The sequence below is a fragment of the Agelaius phoeniceus genome, chromosome 1 (assembly GCF_051311805.1).
Source record: "Agelaius phoeniceus isolate bAgePho1 chromosome 1, bAgePho1.hap1, whole genome shotgun sequence".
NCBI classification, from domain to species: Eukaryota; Metazoa; Chordata; class Aves; order Passeriformes; family Icteridae; genus Agelaius; species Agelaius phoeniceus.
The window spans coordinates 118589474-118597259 of record NC_135265.1 but is presented as its reverse complement, the minus strand read 5'-3'; positions in this window follow the sequence as shown (position 1 = coordinate 118597259).

Below are 7786 nucleotides of genomic sequence, written 5' to 3'. Positions count from 1 at the left end.
TACAAAAATTATTGTCAGTTGAAGGAAGGGACCAAAACAGGAAGGATTTTATTTCACAATATTCACAATATTTAATTCACAATTTCACAGGATTTTATTTCAGCCTGTATTGTGATTCTTCAGCAGTTACAGAAAAAGGTTTATCAAAATAGAAGAAAAAGCATCCGAAGAAATAATCTTGGAACTGGAAAATACAGGAGAAAGATGAGGGGGATATTTTATTGGCTGCCAAGAAATTTTGAGTGTTCAAACAGTTAAGGAATTTCTACAAAACATAAAGACTAATTAAAGCAAAAGGCCATAAAGGCTATCCCCACAGATGACAGAGCTGGTGCAGAGATTTATCCCTTTAGATCAATCAAACTTGACACAGATTATTTGCTGAAGTGTTTGAGAAACCTCCCTGTTCTCCCATTTCTGAGACAGTCTTGCTACAACTAAACAGGAGATTTTGGTATTTCAGGTAATTTTTGCTGGTTTGTCTGGAATGGAAGGCACATTTTAGAGTCTCAGTCTCAGCTATGTGGACATGGCTTTATCAATTTGTGGTAAAGTGCAGGTTTAGGTGAGCATTCTTCTTCTTCAGTCCATTTGTTGTGAACTATCACTCAAGTAATAAATTCCTATTGGTAGAAAACGGCTACACAGCCATTTTATTGCTATGTTTAGTATTTCTGTTACAGAATAGTGGCAATGAAACAGGGCTAATACAACCTTAGATTTTGCTTGCAAGAACAACACAGAAAAATCTGCTATAAACCAAGGGAGATTGATACTTGAAAAAATAAAAGAGGGAGATAAGCAAAACCAGAATGCCCTAGGAGCTGCCACCACTTGATAAAAACAGTCTGTGTATATGTGAGATATTGGTTGTGTCATGAGAGGTAGCCTGGTGGTCATAGGAGGTTGTAAATCCAGATGGACACATGCTCTGCCAAGAGGAGAGCAGACAAGAGGCATTAAGTCAATTGTTTTGCACAAGACATTTTCAGGCAACGACCAGCAGGTAGAGTTGACCGAGTCCCAAAATACAGCACAGTCAGGAAAGGGCTGTGTCAGGGTAGACCCACAGTTTGAAATGACAAATATGCAACTCTAATTCAGCATCGAGTCTGTTAAAGTTACTAGCTCATTTGCAAGTATTTGAAGGTCTCTGCTGTGTTAACCATGGGGCAGTGATGAGGATGGTGATGGTGTGTGCTGTCTAAGGGAAGGTGTGGGGAAGTGTGTTGTAGATGGTGCTGGCACATGGCTTTTGGAAACAACTGTTGGGTTGTGCTCCCGTAGTGCCGTACCGATCGGCTCCCGCACAGGCAGTGCGTGGAACAGACCTCTGTTGGGTTCCTTGGCTCTTAATGAGTCTAAACAACAGCTGTTCTCTCTTTCTTTGGGCCAAAGTCAAATGCTGAAGCATAAAACATGTGGGTTACAGTGCCATGGAGGGAGTGTGCAATTCATCCTCCTGTAGCTGTGGCAGGCATGTGCACTTGTGTGAGCAGCATTTACATGCATATGACAGTCTTGGGGAGGGCAGGAGAGTCACAAACTACAGATTCTGGTTTAAAAAGCTCAAAGGAACCACTGCAAGCATTTAATTGGACCTCCTGTGCAATACATAAGACTACAGTGAATTAATTTGTTTAGACTACATCATGTCTGTGGAAAAGAAAGCCCTAATGTTTCGATTTCTCTGTTAATGCAGGCTAACCTTAGAGAAATTGCTCCAATGATAGCTGTTCTCCCTTTTTAAAACATGTCACTTTCTCCTGCTTTGAACCTGGTTAGTTTCAGCTCCTTTGCATTGCACTATTGCATTTCTCTTGGCCAGACTGAAGACCATTCTTACTAATGTTAATTGAGTTGTCAACTTCCCACTTATTAAAGTCAAACCCTTTAGTTTATCATAATAAAACACACCTCAGGGAGTCTTCTGGTTAGTTGCTGAACTCTTCCTGTATTGTTAGCTGCCTCCTTGAGGAGGAGCAGCACAACTGAAGTGTGTGCTCCAACTGCACTCTTTCAGGGTGTCAGTCATTGACTGGCTGTTTGAATGCTGAGCCTGAATACCAGGTTCTTCTCCCCTGCTTGATATTCCTTGTTAATGTATCCAAAGATTACAGTAGACCCTAAATTGCACTTGGAACAGTGTTCAGCTCTCTGGCCATTTTTTCCCCTTAATAAAACCATCCCTTTTTCTTTGTCAAGCTGACAGAGTTACAATCAACTCAGCAGTTTTGTTCAAGATGATGTGGGCAGGATATTACCATGGTTTTAGTAATCTTGAACTTTTCCAGTATTTTACAGACTATAGAATAGAGTAAGCTTCTTTGTCAACTCTTGAAATTCTTTTACACAAAATGTCTTGCAATGTAACCCTCATCTACATCGTGTCAGGGAATTCATATTCATTTAAATACACCTGCTAAATCTACAGGGATTTGCATGTGCACTTTAAATATGCTGCAAGTTATACTTAAATATGCATTGCAGACCAGAGAACTGGTGTTCAGCTGCTCACAGAGTTTAAAAGCAGAAAACACTATTATCATAATTTAATCTATGTTAGTCTATGAGGATTCTAGAACAGGTTTAGTTCAAGAAGGAAAGAGAAGCAGCCTTACATTTTTTTCAGAAGCTGTACACTTTGCTCTAAATTTGCATGACTTAGACTGCAGATTTCCTTTTCTGTACTTGTTAGAAATAACATATAATTCCTGTGTGATCTGAAGCAGCTTTTTCAAGCTTACATTTTCACTGAATTCAGAGGTTTCAGCTGCTGAGAAGATATCAGAGTAACTGAAAATTTTCAAAAAATCTAATTATCTTCACCATTAACATTTTACACAACTTCTAAATGAACTGTATTCAGTGTCTGTTGCTAGCTATTGAAACTTGCAAATCAGACAATGGTTGAGGCTGGAAGCGACCTCTGGAGGTCATCAGGGCCAAATCCCCTGCTCAAGCAGGGTCTGTTATAGGAGGTTTCCTAGGACCATTACCAGTTGCCTTCTGAGTAGCCTCACAGGTAGAGACTCCACAACCTCTCTGGGCAAATTATTTCAATCTTTGACTAGCCTCACAGTAAAAAAATGTGTGAGTTTTCTCTGTGTTTAGATGGAGTTTCATGTTTTCAATTACCAACCATTGCCTCTTGCCCTATCTGTGGCTATTGCTGAAATGAGTCTGGCTCTCTCTTATTTGTTTTGTTTTTGTTTTTTTGTTTGTTTGTTTGTTTGTTTTGTTTTGTTTTGTTTTTATTTTTGTGTTTTTTTTTTTTTTTTTTTTTTTTTTTTTTTTTTTTTTTGTTCCATTAGATATTTATAAATGTTGATAAGAACTCCCCTGAGCCTTTTCTTCTCCAGACTGACAGTCCTAGCTCTTTCAGTTTCTCCTCACACAAGAGATGCTCTAGACCCTTGATCATCTTTTTTGGCCCTGCACTGGATTCATTCCAGTAAGTTCATCTCTCTCTTCTATTGGGGAGCTTAGATCTGGACAGATTGCTACACATGTGTCTCACCAGCGTTCAATAGAGGAGAAAGATCAACTCCCTCAACCTACTGCCAACATTTTTCCTAATGTAGTGTCCAGGATAGTGTTGGCTTTTTTTGCTTCACTGGTGACTCATACTGTTTGCTGTCCAAGGGCCCCAAGATCCTTCTTTACAGAGTTGCTTTCCTGGTGGTTGTCCCCAGCATGTGCTGGTCCCTGAGTTATTCCTTCCTAGGTACAAGAATTTGCATTTCTCCTTGTTGAACTTCAATAATTTCCTCTCTGCCCAATTTTCCAGCCTGTCCAGGTCCCTCTGAATGGTAAAACTGATGAATGAGACACACCTCACAGTTTTTTGTCATCTGTGAACCTGATGAGTGCACTGTTTTCCAGTGTCCAGGTCAGTAGTGAGGCTAAACAGTATTGGCACCAGTGTGGTGTACCCTGTGGTATACCACCAATAATTTGACCACAAATAAAATTTATGCTGCCAATCATAGCTCTCTGGCCCCAGTTATTTATTCAATTTCCAATTCATCTCACTTTCCACTTTCCTAACTTTTAGTTTATCAGCTGGTCTATGATGATGCAATGAGACACTGTGAGAAACTAAAGTCAAGGTAGACAACAAAAAAAATCAAGTATGACAACTCTTACTAAAATCAAGGTAAACAACAGCAGCTTCTCTTCCCTCATCCATCAGCCAGCTGTCTCATTATGGAAGGCCATCACGCTGGTTAAACATGATTTCCCCTTCATAATTCTATGCTTATGGCTTCCAATTACTTTCTTCTTTGAAAAGGGCTTCCAAGCAGATTTTCATCATCTTCTCAGTGACTGAGGGGAGGTTGACCAGCCTGTAGTTCCTCAGTTCTTTGTTACTGCCCTCCTTGAAGATAAAAGTGACACTTCCTTCCTTCCATTCTGCGGGAACTTCACCTACATGACAAGAACTTGCAAAGATATGTGACCTCAAGAGTGACCTTGTGATGAAATCAGTTGGTTCTTGCAGGACTCATAGTGTCTGTTTAATTTGTTAAAGTGTTCCCTAACCTGCTCCTCCTTCACCAAGAGTGAGTCTTCCTTGCTCTGGCTTTTCTCTCTTGTTGAATAGGCCTGGGGTTCCTGAAGACTTTGTTCCTTTGGGGAGGTTGAAACAGCCCCTTCTGTGTGTCCACTGACATGAGATCACCTGCTTCATTCAGAAATAGACTCATATTTTCCTTGTTCAACCTTTTATTACTATAACACAATGGCAGGGCATCTTCTGGTTGCCTTGACATCCCTCAGGAAGGCCAAATTTAGGGGAGCTTTGGCTTTCCTAATATCATGTCCATTTCCCTACATGTCCAGGCAACATTTATACATTTCTCCTTTGTAGTCTGTTCTAGATTCCACCTCTCATATACTGCCTTTATGCTTTGAAACTCTGTGATCCATTCCCTGTTTAGCCAAGCTTGTATCCTAATACATCTACCTTTTTTTCCTCCCTGAATATTGGTGTGAGGCATTGTTCTCAGAGGATGCTGTCCTTAAAGACCTGCTACCTTTCTGAGCTGCTTTAGCCTTCAGAGCTACCACCCATGGGATCCTACCTGTAAGATATCTGAATAAATTAAAGTCTGCTCTTCTGAAGAACAGACTTTATTCTGCTAGTCATCTTCCCCAATGAGTGTGAATTCCTATGGAGATTAACCAAATTTATGTTCACTTAGAATAGTTCAGGGAAATGAAATACCAAGATTCAGTAATTGCTTGAGGAAGTAATTACGGGTTTTGGGCTACAAGCATATATTTTGTGTTTATGCCAAAGTAGAAATTCTATAAAATCAACCTAAGACAGATAATAAAATGCCTTTTGCAAAGGATGGACAAAAAAAGACCCATTTTGTCATCTATCATATTTTAGACAAAAAAAGGGATCCTTCATCCTTCTGTCTGAGGTCACTGCATGGAATGGGTTTCTTGCAACAAATGTCTCACATTGGCAGGTGGCAATGACTCTCAATAGGCACTGTGGATGGGCCACCTCATTTTGGATAGAGAAGAGTTGGGGCATATTGATACAAACAGTACTATTCCATTTGCTTTCAGGGTCATCAAATGGCCATGGTTTATTTTATTTACTGTCACAGATACTGTACGTCTGACACTAGTAAAATTTATTTTTGCAAAGGTCTATGTTGCTGTTATTATTATTATTATTATTATTATTATTATTATCATCATCATCAACATCATCATCATCTGTATAAGTCTTTAAATGAGGTTTTCCAGTCTTTTAGATTAAATAGAGGCCTTTCCACATATTTTCTTGTATTCTGCAGTGGTGGTCATGGTATGGACTCCTCATAGGGCTAAATTCCATTCATAATTGTAGAGAAGATAAAAGAGAATGGGACTGGGAAAACAAAAGGTTTTCAGTTTGTTTTTGTCTTTTTCTTTTTCTTTTTTTTTTAATTAAAGTGAATTGTAAAAGCTCTTCTTAGGTCATTTTAAGCCAGCTTGTAAAATAATGGGGCGCAATTTTCTGTAGTGTTACTTGGGATCAAATGAACATGGAGTAAAATTTGAAGTAACTGGAGGTACTGTGTTTTGTTAATTTATTAGAGCAGTGCCAGGACACTAGCACTGCAAAGGCCTGTGCTATATATGCAGTTTGAATAAATAACATTTCTCTCTTAAAAATCTAGCAATCTCACTCTTTTTAAAAGCACTAAAATTATTTAAGATATAAATTATTTATATCTTATCTATTTATATAGCATTAAAATATTAGAAGCTGAAAAAAATCCAAGAAATATATACTGACTAAATAGGGGCTATTCCTGTGCCTCAGAGAGCTATGAATTTTATAACCCCTTATAAACAATTACAAAGTGCACTATGCTTTAGAGAAATACACCAAAAGAGTAAAAGGTTCTATTAAACTGGCAAAAAAATCAGTGAATTGAAAAATGAATTAAACCTTCCTCTGACCTTATTGTTTTGGAAACTCAAGGTTTCTGGAATTTGCAGGTTTAATTTTTGTATCTTTTATTTCCTTTTTTGGAAATGAACAGTTGACAGTCTGCTTTATATGCAGCATGCATAGCACATAAATAGCATTCAAATTAAATTCTACACCAGCTGTACATACCCCATACATGTGGTTCGCGAATGTTGCTGACTGCAAATGGTGCATATTTTGATTTTCAGTTGATATCTAAAACTGTGAATTATCTTCTGAATATGTAGTGTTTTGCTTTCAATCCCTAGATTACATTTATATCAAGCAAAATAAATACAACTGTCTGATAATCACAACCTGGTTTTCTTCAGCTAAGGTAAAGATTAGTTCCTGGCAAAGTGACCCCAAGTCTCATCATCTTCAAGGTGAGAGTCACATTTTGGGTGTGAAAGGGAAGTTTGAAATGAAAAGTAGCCACAGAGGAGAAAACCCAGCATGCTGCAGCCTGTTAACCTGAAGTCTCTTGAATAAGGGGCTGCTTTTACTGCTGTCAAGTCCCAGTGTGCCTTTAATGTAGTGAGGTTTGGTACTCAGCTATTAGTTCTTTCAGGCATGTTCACACTGCTTGACATTTATCTAACACTGACTCCCAGAAACCTGTTCCAGCATCCACTGGGCCCAGTATAAAACCTGTGAGGATTTTTTTGGATGTGGCCTGTGTCTGGTTCTTCCAATATCCTGGTCAGGAATATGGCAGGGAGCCATTGGAGGGAGGAGAAGTAGCCAGATGGCACCAGTACACTGTTGCTTTGGCATTTTTTTCTGGCCAGCTGACTGGCGCGATCTCTAAGGAGGATTTTTGTTTGTTTGTTCATTTGTTTTGTATCTTTTCTTTCAGGTAGGCTGTGGACCTGAGTTAAACTCACTGGTAGCTTGATCACCTTACAGATTTTCCACCTTTTCTTTTATCTTTTTATTTGTTGTACACAGTGTTGGGGGAAATTTACTTTGGTATACTAAAATCTTGCCCTGATTTCATATTCATCTTTCATACAAAAGCCTTGTTGGCTCTAAGGAGTGCCATATGCTTGAAAGACATGCAACACTGATATTTTTTTTTTCTATCAGCATGTCTATGAACATTGTAAAAATTCAAGACAAACCTCAAAGGGAGCTAAGACGTATATAGATATTTATGTCCACACACCTCAGAGGGAGATAAGACTGATATAGATATTTATCCCCACAGCAAAGACTTCATTTTAAATTCTGTCTGAGTTTGAAAATACCCTCTTTCATTGGCTGTATCTCAGATGTTGGCATCTTCCTTAACAAGTTGAGGGG